The following is a 15671-nucleotide window of genomic DNA, read 5'->3' as shown; positions in this document are numbered from 1 at the left end:
CTAAACCTCTAGCCAAGTCGAATAATTCCGTGAACGATTTCGCTTGACCCCGGCTAATTTTACTTTTCAAGTCATCATTCAAGGTTCTATAGAAATCTCCCATCAACAGACGATCATTCCCCAAATACTCCGGACAAAAACGAGCCTTCGCCATAAAGGTCGTCTTGAGAGTACTCAAATCCATAGATCCTTGTCGCAAATTTCGCAACTCATTACGCAATTCCCACAAATCGGTCGAAGTCCGGAACTCCTCGAAGAATTCCTCCTTAAAGTCGTCCCACGATAAAGCCATAAACGTCTCGCCACCGACAAGATCAATCTTACCATCCAACCAATCCCTTGCCCTACCCCGCAACAAACTCGTAGCGAGTCTCGTCTTTCTCTCGGGAGGGCAATCAATAGTACGGAAACACCCTTCGACGTCTGAAATCTAAGTTGTGCTTACCAAAGGATCCGGCTTTCCGTCATACATCGGGGGTTTAGTCCTCATGAAGCTCTTAAGATAACGCTCCATTTCACCACTACTTTGAAGTTCGGAATACCTCCTTTCCATTCTTTCTTCTAACGCACTCATTTGCTCCGCAACGGCGGCCGCAACTCTAGTATTAAACTCCTCGTCATTCGTCTCGATCTCGTTTCGCGTCGCCATTCTAAAGAATGCAAAACGATTAGTCCACGAACGTGTAAAACCGTACGCACGACACAGCACCATCTTGCTAAACACTCATCGTACATCACTTGTTAGACACGATTTGCACCCGTAATAAGGTTTGCAAGTTCTTATTACGCACACATGCCGCATCGACTCGTTAGTACAACGACCGTCTCGCTCGATGATATACACAAACACAACCAAAATTCTACGCGGTACAAACACACGCGAGAATTATTATCACAACACACAACATATTAATAATATCCGCATTACTAATATAAACGTTAGTCAACCTATAGCAAAGGCACTAACCAAACCCATTCCGACCCGTAATCCTACCAGTCCCGCAACAATTTAAGCACACACAAGTCTAAGTCTAGGCACCTATCTCAAGTCACCTAAATCCCTTAGACCATGCTCTGATACCACTTGTAACAACCCAAACCAACCCGCGAACAAACCACGTGAAAATACAAAATAAAAAAAAAATTGCTGAACTGCCACCTGGCGCGGCGCGCCATATAGGCCGCGCGGCGCGCCAAACCTGACTGTCCGGAAAGTCTTTAAATGCGAAAATGTTTGACTAGTTCCCGACGTATTTAGACAAAACGCTTTTAACCGCATGTTCAATATATGAAAACTAGCGCGTTCCATTAATAAAATTTAGTTTACGAAGCGGGGCCCACATTGACCCAAATTACCCCTTAAGTACCAAAATACAATTTTCGACCATAAGACTTTTAATACAAAACAAAGCCGAGCATGGCGATTGGGGATACGCTACCCAATCCTAATAAATCCAAAAGCAAGCCTTCTACGCAAACTACGCAAGTCCTCTAATCCTCGCGCTTACCCGAGCCACCATCCGCATGCAATCTATAAAAAGAGTCAACAACGAGAGGGTAAGCTAACGCTTAGTGAATGATAATATACTACATACATATATATGTATAAAATGGACACGCCACAAAAATAACAAATACCGCATACCGAGGCATCCATATAAGGCACTACACTAAGCATACCGTACGATCTCTAAGCAACGAGCTAAAGATACAACAACAATATAAGTTCACCAACGACGATGTGAACAACGCCAAATAGCTACACCCGGAGGGTTAGCTACAACACAACAATACATTAATATATAACAATATAATCGAACAAGGTTAACACCTTAACCCAATACCGAGAACCAAATACCACAATGAAGATTGGCCGAACTACACGAGCCTTAGTAATCCGAAACCACACGAGATTACTATCTTCACAACATCGAGGTTGGCCGAACTACACGAGCCTTAGTAATCCGAAACCACACGAGATTACTACCTCAATAAGATGACCGAACTACACGAGTCACCATGAATCCGAACTACACGAGATTCATTTCCACAATACAATAAGATGACTGAAACCACACGCGTCATCGTGAATCCGAATACACACGCGATTCACTTCTCAATATTATACCCTTCGCCATTGGGGTTATATCAACCACATCACAACCACGTGTGATAATGTACACGCGAACGCGTACTTCGCCAAAGATGGTCAACCAAAACGCACAACCGTGCCAATTGGACTCATACAAAAGTCCATCAAATCCATCTATATGTGAAGTGAGCTCTATAGCCGAGAATCACTTCACCCGACCCGCACCCATCCTACACATACATATGCATATAGGATATTAACACTCACCTTGAAGTCTTGAAGAAAGCTTCCAAGTAAACCGCAACTCGCCAATGGAAAATACCTATTCCATTATCACAATTACAACAATACACTTAGAGTGGATTTACAAATCAACCCAATTCGTCACTTAGTGCAATTGCGACCCAAATGCACTTCCAAGCACAAACCGTGCCCAAAACTAACCAATAATCACTAACACAAGTGAGAATGGTCCTAATACGCCAATTAAACCCGAACTCAAGTGTTAAACACGTGTCATACCCATTTTGACACTTAAACCCTAATTTTGACCCATAAGGTCAAAATCTCACCATTTACAAGTTTTGACACCAAAACACATTTAACTTGGTTTTATACTTCAACTTAATCCATTTCAAGTTTATAAACCTCATTAAATCGCCAAATGGGTCATAATCACCACCAAACCCTAATTTGACCCAAAGTCACAATTAGTCAACCAAATAACCTCAAATGGGTTTCAATACTTCCATAATCACTAACTTAAGTGATTAAACGCAATTTCAAGTCCTAAACATGGCCAATTAGTTCACCAACCCAAAATCCACCAACAATTAACAATAAACCCAATTACTAGCATCACTAAACCCATTTCATCATCTAAAAGGGTTTTTCATCAAACTAACTCAAACCCTAACTTGAATATCAAATTAAATAGATGAAATTCGGAGTTTGAGCTTACCAATACCACCACAACGTAGCTAGGAACGAAAGGAACAACTTTAGAACTCGAGCTTTTGATCAATTCGGCCTCCTTCTTCACCAAAACCCTAAATCTCTCTCTAGAATCTCTCTCTAGAATCTCTAGATAGTTGGGAGTGATGAATGGATGTGAAAATGATCCAAAACTGATCCAAACCAGCTAATGTGGCTCACAAATCCGGCCCCAAGTGAAATTACCCACATACCCTTCATTTAAACCAATTTAAAACAAAGGATTCTGTCAGTGCCAAATGGCGCGGCGCGCCCCAAACCCGCGCGGCGCGCGACCCTACTGAAACAGTTTCTTTTTTCTATTTTAATTTATATACAATAAAACCCACACCCTTGAACACCATAATACACAAGTATACAAGATAAATATTCGGGTCTTACATTAATTATATATATAATCATATATATGTCATCATATAGTTTTTACAAGTTTTAACGTTCGTGAATCACCGGTCAACTTGGGTGGTCAATTGTCTATATGAAATCTATTTCAATTAATCAAGTCTTAACAAGTTTGATTGCTTAACATGTTGGAAACACTTAATCATGTAAATATAAAATTCATTTAATATATATAAATATGGAAAAGTTCGGGTCACTACAGCCAAGCCGGCGGCTTCAGTGGGAAGCCGGCGACTTGCCTTAGGTCGGTCACTCCTTCTGCAAGTTTAACTTAATCCGCAAGCACAAAATGCGTAACCGTCATAATTAAGCCATTTTAGTGTGTTTAAGTATTAAAATGTCTTTAAAATGCCAAAATAACTCCTCAAAATATATTCAAAAACATATATAATTTAGGAGTTATCAAATCCACCACACTTAAGCTTTGCTTTTCCTCAAGCAAATAAAGATTTAAACATTTAAATGTATACTCCCTTAGGCATTTTTATCAAAATAGTATTTAAAGAGCTGTTTTGACAATACTTTGGTTAATCTTGTGTTTTCAGCTGAAAATTATCTTCAAATTTTATAAAAGACTAACACTTATTTATGAATTTCACCTAGGTAATGTATCAAGAGAAATATTAAAAGGATAGTTCATATCGAAATTTGGTTTATTAGGGTGGTCATGACACGGATAAAATTAGTTTAAAAACGGAAGTAAAATGCAAAGTTAAAAAGATGGCTAATCATTAAAGTTTATTATTATTATAAGAACTAGTCTAAACCAGACCAAGGAGTACAAGTGGTCCTATTGTTCATTAATCCATTTTATGCAACAGTTGGTCATCATTGGACTCTTTTATTTTCTAACTAGAGCTTTTAAAAGTGTGTGGTTCTCATTGGAACTCTTTTCTCTCGCTCTCATCACTCCTTTTGGCCTTCATTGGGCTCTTTTACTTTTCATTTCTTTTGCTCTTGGAAATTTTTATAAATTGGCCCTCATTGGGACTCTTTTGCTGGCTCAATGGTCCATGCTTATTATGCCATATGGTAGTGGCTATAAGTTTGCAATCGTTTCACAATTTTGGCGTGTAATTCCTATCTTAAACAAGTAGTCCAATCTCGAAGTTGAGAGTAGTTCTATTATTATTTTAAGATTAGATTAATGAAAAGACATAAGTTCGACTAAGAATTTATACTTCCAAAAATAGGGTTAGGAATGAGAATTTAGTTTAATTGGGCTATTCCTAAAAATGTTAAGGTTTATATGGTAACTATTTATAATTTTGTTAGCACACTATATATTTGGATATGTATTCAAGTGCTAACGACCTGGGTACTGACTTAAATTGGTTTTAAAATAAAAGGCTAACAAAAAATAAAATCCTAGATATTTCTTTATCATTTACATTACCTTGATTTTATGTGTTTTATATTTCTTAATCATTTATTCCATCTCAAAATTTAAAAATTTCACCATATTAGAGAGTTTAAAGAACTAGTTACTTTAAAAGGTAAAATTATAATCAAAAAGCAACAAATTTTTTTATAATTTAGGACAAACAAAATCAAGTGTGATTCTTTAATCATAAAAACCTCATTTTATTAGTATTTTCTTAACAATTTTCAAAAAGAAAAAAATTATCTTAGGTTTTTGATTAAGTGAAGAATTCACGTCTTCTCCCCACACTTAAAATCATGTAATGTCCTCACTTGCATGAATTTATACTACAAAAATAAAATAAAGGAAGACAAAAATGTAAATAGGGAGAAGAATGATGTTACTTGGAATTAGATTGTAGTTACATGATAGTTGCAGAAGTTGAATTTGAAGAACACGCGCCCAATCACCCCATTTATTCAAATAATCACTAATAAAAAGGAAATAAATACATTCTTCTTTATTAACGAGTCATAAGCTTGACTCGACCCCATTTAAATTTTTCCTTAGTGGGGTTTAACTTCCCCCACACTTATCGGACGACATATAAAATTGTTGGAAAATGTTCCACGAATTAGTAACGTGAGCCAGTCATTAACATTACGGGTTGAATATATGAAGTATGGGAGTTCTCCTTTCTCTTTCACATAGAAGCCTGGTATAACCCGACTTTTGGAATTCGTATCATACTTAAAATCTGACTGGGACACCCGAATGTACCCCTCGGATATGCTAATATCAAATGGATCACTATAAACCATCTTTTCGAAACTATATACCTTGTGATACCCACTTGTATACAAACAATCATATATCTCAACATCGGGAACCTCAAAATGTGTATTCGATCCGCTATAATTTTCTTTAATGTTGTTAGAGTCAACCTCTATTCTTAATTCATCTAGTTACTCAGTTGTCGGCTCATAACCATTAGCAATCAAAACAGCCAACAAATCCTCTTCTTTATCATCTTTAAGTGAGCAAGTTTGTAACTCGGGAAATTCTTGTAATAGTTTAGAAAGTGGATCTAAATGAGTAGTTTCTTTAACAACCGTCGAATCTATCCTTAACATGGCAGCATTTTCCACTTACCTAGTATTTTCTAGCAATCCGTACACCTCAAAATTAAGATAAGAATGATCTTCTTCATCATCAGAAGAATCCCATTTGATCAGATGGAACTCATCATCGTCTTCGGTATCTAAAGGATCCCAATCTATACCTTGTGATTCTTCATCTAAAATTTCATCGCTAAATATACTATCTGGGTATACTAACATAGGTGGTGGAATGGTAGGTTGTGGTATTGGAATAGATTCTGTCTTACTTAATTGTTCTAGGTATGAATCGGTAGGTAATTGTGTATTAGATGGGGTACATGAATGTTTTACGTCCGGATTTGTGCAACATTGAAAAGGTCCATAAAAATACGGGCAAAATCCCTCGGCTATCATCATCTCTTCTATCGACATGTTTCTAACACTAACCCCAATCTCCTCTACCTCTTCTTTGACTAGTTCGAACTCTTCATTAACCAACTCTTCCTCATCATTAGTCCAATAATACGCATTGGAAAGATATTGTGCGATAGTTATCGTATGTTGAGTTTGAGCATTTTCTTCGTTTTCCTTTACTTGTATCATGTATTCATTCCATTCTAATATTGATTTTATTTGTTTTGGTGAAAATGAATCAACTTTATATTTGTAACACCCCAGCTTAACATGACCACAATATTGTCCGCTTTGCCCGCAGGCGCACGGCTTTTTCTAGGCAACCACACACGAGAAGCACTTTCCCAGGAGGTCACCCATCCTGGTAGTGCTCTCGCACGAGCACGCTTAACCACAACGTACTCGCACTTCTACTCAGCCTGTGATCCCAAAACGCGTTGTGTCATTTAAGCGTGAGTATTACCTTATAATCTCACGATCACTCATGTCCGTGGGCGATGTGGGATTTGCCTAGGGTGTTACATTCACCCCCCCTTAGGGACTCATCGTCCTCGATGAGGTTTGCCCCACCACCCCCAACGGTACATGAGTGGCTCTGATACCATTCTGTAACACCCCAGCTTAACATGACCATAATATTGTCCGCTTCGCCCGCAGGCGCACGGCTTTTTCTTGGCAACCACACACGAGAAGCACTTTCCCAGGAGGTCACCCATCCTGGTTGTAACGACCCGGATTTTTCCGATCGTTTTACACTTATAAGATTAATATTTACATAAATTAAAACTTACCAACATGATAAGCAATCTAAATTGTTGAGATTTATGATTTTGAAAAGAGTTTTACATAACGTTTAACCGTCTAGTTTGACCGATGATATCACGAACTATACAATATATGTTAATTATACGTTTGTGTATATATATGTATATATACATATTTAACATGATTTAAGGATGTTTAAATATCTCATTTTGTATTAATAACAATAAGTTATAAGTATATTTTGAAACTACTTACTTAAGCTTTCAAAACGATAACTATACGTAACGTTATTTGACATAAATACTTACGACCTATAATGTTTATACATATATCGTATATATAATGTATTTAATCACTTTTAAAGACTTAAATACATAAAACAATATAAGTATATTCCCAAAAGATAGCTATATTTGAATCCTCATTCCATTTTTCACAAGATTTCTATACGTATATCTAGAGTATATGTACTCGTATCATACCTAGCTTCTATACGTATTTACTATTGGTATATACACATCAAATCACCACCAACCAGCCCTTGTTCATGCCTTATGTATAAGGTAACTACTTTTGTTATTTAGTATGACAATTTCACATGATTAAAAGATCTTTTCACAAAATTACAAATTTATACACCTTTTACACCACCATAAATACATGCATCCATTTTCAATTTTTGGAACATCATTTCTATAGCTAAACACACACACTTACTAGCCTCATGTCTCTCTAAGAACTCCAGCAAAAATCCTCTCAAGAATCACCTTAAACACCACCATAAAAAGATCAACAAAAACACTACAAAAATACAACTTTCAATTCAAGTTTATGTCTTAAGTTGCTTCCAATCTTTCATCCAATTTCATCACTCTTTTGGTTCTAGGTTTTTACTCCTCTTTTACAGCAATCTTGTCCAAGTAACTTGAGGTAGTAACTTTGTTCATAACCTTATTCGATTCATATATATATAGCTATCTTATTGTATGGTATACAATTTTAACAACAAAAACATAGTTTGAATGATTTCAAACTTGTTTGCAAACTAAATAGATCCTTCTAACTTAACTTTTAAAATACTTCAAGACCTGTAATATAACTTAAATATATGCTAATTTAACAAGGTATAACTTGGTTTTTCAAAGAATACCTTAAAAAAACTGTTTTTATGACGTCGGAGTGCAACCGGGGGCTGTTTTGGGTTGGATAATTAAAAACCATCTTGAACTTTGAATTGGAGGTTTATATTCTGGAAAAATGATATTTCTTATGAATATGTTAACACATAAAAATTTCATGATTTAATTCATAGTATAAGTATTTTTAGAAAAATGGTCATTAAATGATGTTTTTGTAACAAAAATGATTAACTTCATAAGTTTCACCAAAATTTGACCTATGACCTATGATTTAGAATACAAACTAAGGTATTTACAGTTCATATTCTTAAAGAGGGACTCGATCCAAGGAAGTGGAAAGTTGAATCAACGAAAACGGAGTTGTAACGAAGAAATTATGACCAAAACAAAATCGGATATCCAAGACTAGTTTAGCCACGAAAATAATTGGAGAAAATTAAATAAATCACATCTTCCTAAAGTAACATGATATTTTATACATATGTACTCATAATTTAATTTTATATGGTTCAGGATCACCCGTAAACAATACGAGAAGATTAATCATAAGATCCCATGATTGTACGCAACACGTCATTTGACAACACCGGTACTTTATGTACGCAACACGTCATTTGACAACACCGGTACCATGGGTCAAGATTAATCTCGACCAATACATATACGATGGGGGTTTTATTTATTTCATTGGGGGTTTATTAAACAACTAAATATGAACCATTAAAATTGAATGACTAACATCGGACTGCTAACTACGGACTAAGGAATAATTAAAAGTATTAAAAGTATTATAAGTATATATATGTGACGATTGTTTAAAAAGAAAAGGTATTGATATATTATATATGGATAGGTTCGTGATATCAATCGGAGACCAAGTCGAAATTACATATCTTCAAGACAAAAGTGAGTATATAGTCCTACTTTTAAACTCTAAATATTTCGGGATGAGAATACATGTATTTTATGTTTTACACTATGGACACAAGTAACTGAAAAATATATTCTACGTTGAGTTGTACCACTGGCATACTTCCCTGTAGCTTGGTAACTAATATTTACAGCGGTATTGTAAACGCGAATCCTGTTGATAGATCTATCGGGCCTGACAACCCCAACCGGACTGGACGACCAGTATTCAATGGTTGCACAGTACTTCGTTTCATGACTACACCTTGGTACGGTGTAGTAAGATTTCATAATAAAGGGAATATGCGACGTGATTAAATGTTAAGTATGGTTACCAAGTGCTCAACCACTTAGAATATTTTTATTAAAATGTTTATATATGAAATCTTGTGTTCCATTGTTATAACGCTGCTAGCATCAAACCTATATATCTCACCAACTTTATGTTGACGTTTTAAAGCATGTTATTCTCAGGTATGAATTAAGTCTTCCACTGTGCATTAGCTCATGTTAAGGATACTACTTGGGACCTTTTAAGCCATGATACAAAGACGTTGCATTCGAGTCATTGGAGTTCAATAGAGAATATAAATAAGTAAATGACAGATTAGGTCATTTGGATATTATGAAATGTTAGACGAAAATGTCAAATATTGATGTAATGATAGTTTGCCTTTTAAGAATAAATGCAACGTTTGTAAAATGTATCATATAGAGGTCAAGTACCTCGCAATGTTATCATATGTTATTGTATTCGTCCCTATGGATTGGGTCGGGTCGTCTCATGTGGTATCAGAGCGGTGGTCGTAGCGAACTAGGTCTTTGCATTAGTGTGTCTAACTAGTAGTTGTTAGGATGCATTAATGAGTCTGGACTTCGACCGTGTCTACATGTCAAAAGTTTTGCTTATCATTTCTAGTCGGAAATCATCTGCTTATCATCCTTAGGAAATTACCTGCTTATCATTCATAAGTCTAGACACGTTTTACTGCATTTACTGCATTGATAGTGTATAGACGAATTCTTATCTTAGCATATCTGTTATTGCGAACTTTGACTGATATCTTTTCAAAGATTCTCCGTAATTTACGGGATTTTGGTATTATATATACATATGTAAATTATGTATTGAAGAGTACCAAATCTAACTCCTATAATCTATTCCATACCAAAAATTCATTTTCCCCATTATACAAGATGGATTCCGCATCTAGTTCGAATTCTTCAGATTCCGACAGTTATGCCGATATGGATTTCCATTCGGGCTCCGAAGGCAGCGTCACTGGAATGGATCAAAAAATTTCTCATCATCTATTCTGGATGAATTGGGGATGGGTTCGTAGTATACTAAATTATTGGAGACAAGAAGAAGGTGATCCCTTTCACCCACCGAATTGCCCCATTGGCGACGAACCTGAAGCACTTACCGGCGAACCTGTTCGAGAAACCATTTTCTCTCTCATTTCTCGAGTATCTCGTCACGATTATATCCTATCCCATATTTCGAATCTTGTTCATTCGCTCACTCCAACCGCCAATCATCCTGGTGTACTAGCAGAAATTAACGAACTTCGCGCTCGTATGACGGCTTTGGAGAACACGGTGCGAAGGTTACAAACACCAGCAGCAGCACCAGCAGCATAACCAGTACCGTTAACAACATCAACCTCGCAATCTTCAGTACCAGTAGCATCATCGACGTCAACGACATCATCAGCATCAACACCAACCGTATCATTACCACCACCAACAATCACATCCGCACCACGTACCTCAACATCATCATCTGAACTTCGAATATGATCTTTGTTCTACATATCATTCTACACCGATTACCTCTTCTTTACGTATCGTTCTTCGTTCGACATGACGATTATGTAATCTCTAATGTTTTGGAGATTATGTAATCTAGTAATAACGATAAATCAAATGAGTTGAATATTTTATTGACTCATTAAATTCATAGTTACCTCCGAAGAAAATATATATGCAAATATATTTTCATAAAGATTGTAATTAAAAATTTCATTCGTACAAACTGTTAATGATGAAAATATTTTAACGGGTGGGTAGTACCCAAGGAATATTTAGAATTCACATTAACAAGTTACACTGTACATTCTTCGAATCTGATTCAACGATCATTTATTATCCTACTTACAATTACCGATATACGTATCCGTTCACCCCAGATTAACCATTTCCATTTAAATTTCATATTTGGATTTTTACCTATCCGAATCCAACAAGTGGCATAATGAAGAAACATTGGCAAAATAAAAATTGTTAGAAACAGATGAATTAATTAATTGAAATTGTGATAGGATTACACGCTAACTGTTCCGGCTAACTGTTCCCAGCTAACTGATTAATATTTAATTTATCGCAATTTACATTCTTGCAATTTTAATTTCTGTACTTTACATACCGTCGGGACACATGTACAACAACACGTCGGATTAATTCTGAGACAACACGTTGTATAATGGGTCATGATATATATTTATTTATTTTACGCATTTTAAATAACGGGACACGTATACAAGGTTTCGAATTATCATATTGATCCATCTATATATATATTTCGGAACAACCATAGACACTCTATATGTGAAGGTGGGAGTTGGCTATACAGGGTCGGAGTTGATTCCAAAATATATATATACTTTGAGTTGTGATCGACACCGAGACCAGTACACGGGTCACGATACGTATTAAGTAATTCGAATATTATATATTTAGTTCATATATGAATTTATTGAACCATTGGACAATCGGACTATTGGACTGCTAACTTTGGACAATTAAAAATGAGTTAAAATGATGATTATTACATATGAAACTAAACAATCCTTCAAGTTTGCCACTTGATTCTATTTTAAACCTCATTTGTATCTTGACGATTACAATTCGCATTCACAACTTTTCATGATTCTTGAAAACATCTCGATCGAGAAGTTCAACCAGCCGCACCTCGTCTACGGAATAAAGATTTATGCATACAGTTATGCACCTAAAAATTTTTGAACTCGAAGTTATAGTTAAAACGTATCCGCATCGAATTCCTTATCATCCATTAGCAAAAACAATCACGCGATTCCTTTTCAATTAACTAATTTTGTCACAGCTCCACTTCGATATCTCAGTAAGACTACTCTTATTACAATCTCGATATATATATACGTTGTTCTTTCGCCATCGTTACCGGAGAACCTTTTATATTCCATCATATTACCATCAGCGTTTAATCATCTAAAAATACAATTCTCCTTAAACCATCTTGGTTTGATAACCAATGACCCAGATCCGATAACTTTGAAAATACTGACGAAGCAGCATGTTGTAGAAGGTCTTAATGACCAAATGTTGATGATAAAAGAAGGAAGTGTTAGGAACGCTCGATAGAAAAATGGTACTAAAAACCGGATTGAACAAACCATGAAGGAGACTCTGAACAAGTTACAAGGACTAAACTTGTACATAAAGAATTATGACGATTCTGTAGCAAACACCTTGCTTCTGAATCTAAACCCTTACGGGTCAATCTTCATCATCATCCTTCGACATTAGAAATTCCAAGATATTATCATATCTTTCATTATAAATATCCTCAATATTTCTGAAGATATTTTCACCACTATCCTTATCTGAAATCATTTATCTCTCTGTAATATCTGCGTTACAATATAAAGGAAACTGTGTTAGTTTCTAAATCCTTCAAGTTTAAAATAGGAATGTTCTGAAGCAGTGTTGGGAACTGATGCATGAACTAGTATAATATAATGAAACTTGATCAACTTCATTATATTACAGTAAGTCATGTTAAGTTTCTAATGGAATATGATGATTCACAGTACCGTCATCGTGTGCCATGTTACACGACTTTTACATTCTATCCAATTCCGAAACATATTAAGAACAAATCATCTTGATAGTTCTATTTTCCTGGATATTCTGGTAATTTGACAAATCAAAATCGTGCCATTACCATTCCTTTCTTAGAGCATTAGCTATGCTCATTCCGAATTTTATACCTACGAATTTCGAACTATTTATCGCTTGACTCAAGGACGGGAAGAAGAAACGAAGGGACAAAGTCCCAAAATAGAAATTGGGGTATAGATTACAGCAAATAGGAGAGAGTATTAACTATGGATGACAATGATTATGGAAAACAGAAGCAGGAGCATCGAAATATAAGGAAAGATATCAAACCCAATAACCACCCAGAAACTACAAACCGTGTGTATCAATACGTATGGCGACGTAAAGACACGGGAGAATTAGAAACATTATAATTCCAAGAAAATCATAAAAGTGAATAGATTCTTCTAGCGGTAGATGAAAGAGAAGAATGAAAGATATGAAAGTTAGAAGTATAACAAAAATCAGAACGGGATGAAGCATTTTAAAGGATACCTTAAGGTATGAATTAGAGGAGGAAGAGTAAGAGATGTGAGGTATGGAAGTAAGAAAGGGAAGGAGGTGGATTTATAGTGAAATATCCGACAAAGAAATCGAAACAGATTATCGCATTAAATCAAAGGAGATCCTGTTTTCTAAATCATCGAAGAACCAAATCTTATTACATAAGATTTTCTTTAAATCCCTTAAATTCTGGAAATCAATCCTAATCTCGACATCGGTTAAAACAATTCTATATTCACTCATTTCATTCTTTTGTGATAGCTTCACTCGTGCGCTTCACATGACCGAATCGTTTTATCCATATCTTCCAATAATGATAAAACTCTATTAATACCTCATATTCGTCATGAAAACATTCATATTGTTATTTATGACAACCTCTACCAAATTTTGGGACGAAATTTCTTTAACGGGTGGGTACTGTAACGACCCGGATTTTTCCGATCGTTTTACACTTATAAGATTAATATTTACATAAATTAAAACTTACCAACATGATAAGCAATCTAAATTGTTGAGATTTATGATTTTGAAAAGAGTTTTACATAACGTTTAACCGTCTAGTTTGACCGATGATATCACGAACTATATAATATATGTTAATTATACGTTTGTGTATATATATGTATATATACATATTTAACATGATTTAAGGATGTTTAAATATCTCATTTTGTATTAATAACAATAAGTTATAAGTATATTTTGAAACTACTAACTTAAGCTTTCAAAACGATAACTATACGTAACGTTATTTGACATAAATACTTACGACCTATAATGTTTATACATATATCGTATATATAATGTATTTAATCACTTTTAAAGACTTAAATACATAAAACAATATAAGTATATTCCCAAAAGATAGCTATATTTGAATCCTCATTCCATTTTTCACAAGATTTCTATACGTATATCTAGAGTATATGTACTCGTATCATACCTAGCTTCTATACGTATTTACTATTGGTATATACACATCAAATCACCACCAACCAGCCCTTGTTCATGCCTTATATATAAGGTAACTACTTTTGTTATTTAGTATGACAATTTCACATGATTAAAAGATCTTTTCACAAAATTACAAATTTATACACCTTTTACACCACCATAAATACATGCATCCATTTTCAATTTTTGGAACATCATTTCTATAGCTAAACACACACACTTACTAGCCTCATGTCTCTCTAAGAACTCCAGCAAAAATCCTCTCAAGAATCACCTTAAACACCACCATAAAAAGATCAACAAAAACACTACAAAAATACAACTTTCAATTCAAGTTTATGTCTTAAGTTGCTTCCAATCTTTCATCCAATTTCATCACTCTTTTGGTTCTAGGTTTTTACTCCTCTTTTACAGCAATCTTGTCCAAGTAACTTGAGGTAGTAACTTTGTTCATAACCTTATTCGATTCATATATATATAGCTATCTTATTGTATGGTATACAATTTTAACAACAAAAACATAGTTTGAATGATTTCAAACTTGTTTGCAAACTAAATAGATCCTTCTAACTTAACTTTTAAAATACTTCAAGACCTGTAATATAACTTAAATATATGCTAATTTAACAAGGTATAACTTGGTTTTTCAAAGAATACCTTAAAAAAACTGTTTTTATGACGTCGGAGTGCAACCGGGGGCTGTTTTGGGTTGGATAATTAAAAACCATCTTGAACTTTGAATTGGAGGTTTATATTCTGGAAAAATGATATTTCTTATGAATATGTTAACACATAAAAATTTCATGATTTAATTCATAGTATAAGTATTTTTAGAAAAATGGTCATTAAATGATGTTTTTGTAACAAAAATGATTAACTTCATAAGTTTCACCAAAATTTGACCTATGACCTATGATTTAGAATACAAACTAAGGTATTTACAGTTCATATTCTTAAAGAGGGACTCGATCCAAGGAAGTGGAAAGTTGAATCAACGAAAACGGAGTTGTAACGAAGAAATTATGACCAAAACAAAATCGGATATCCAAGACTAGTTTAGCCACGAAAATAATTGGAGAAAATTAAATAAATCACATCTTCCTAAAGTA

Source organism: Rutidosis leptorrhynchoides, chromosome 2 (assembly GCF_046630445.1).
Source record: "Rutidosis leptorrhynchoides isolate AG116_Rl617_1_P2 chromosome 2, CSIRO_AGI_Rlap_v1, whole genome shotgun sequence".
NCBI classification, from domain to species: domain Eukaryota; kingdom Viridiplantae; phylum Streptophyta; class Magnoliopsida; order Asterales; family Asteraceae; genus Rutidosis; species Rutidosis leptorrhynchoides.
This window is presented reverse-complemented; position numbering follows the sequence as displayed.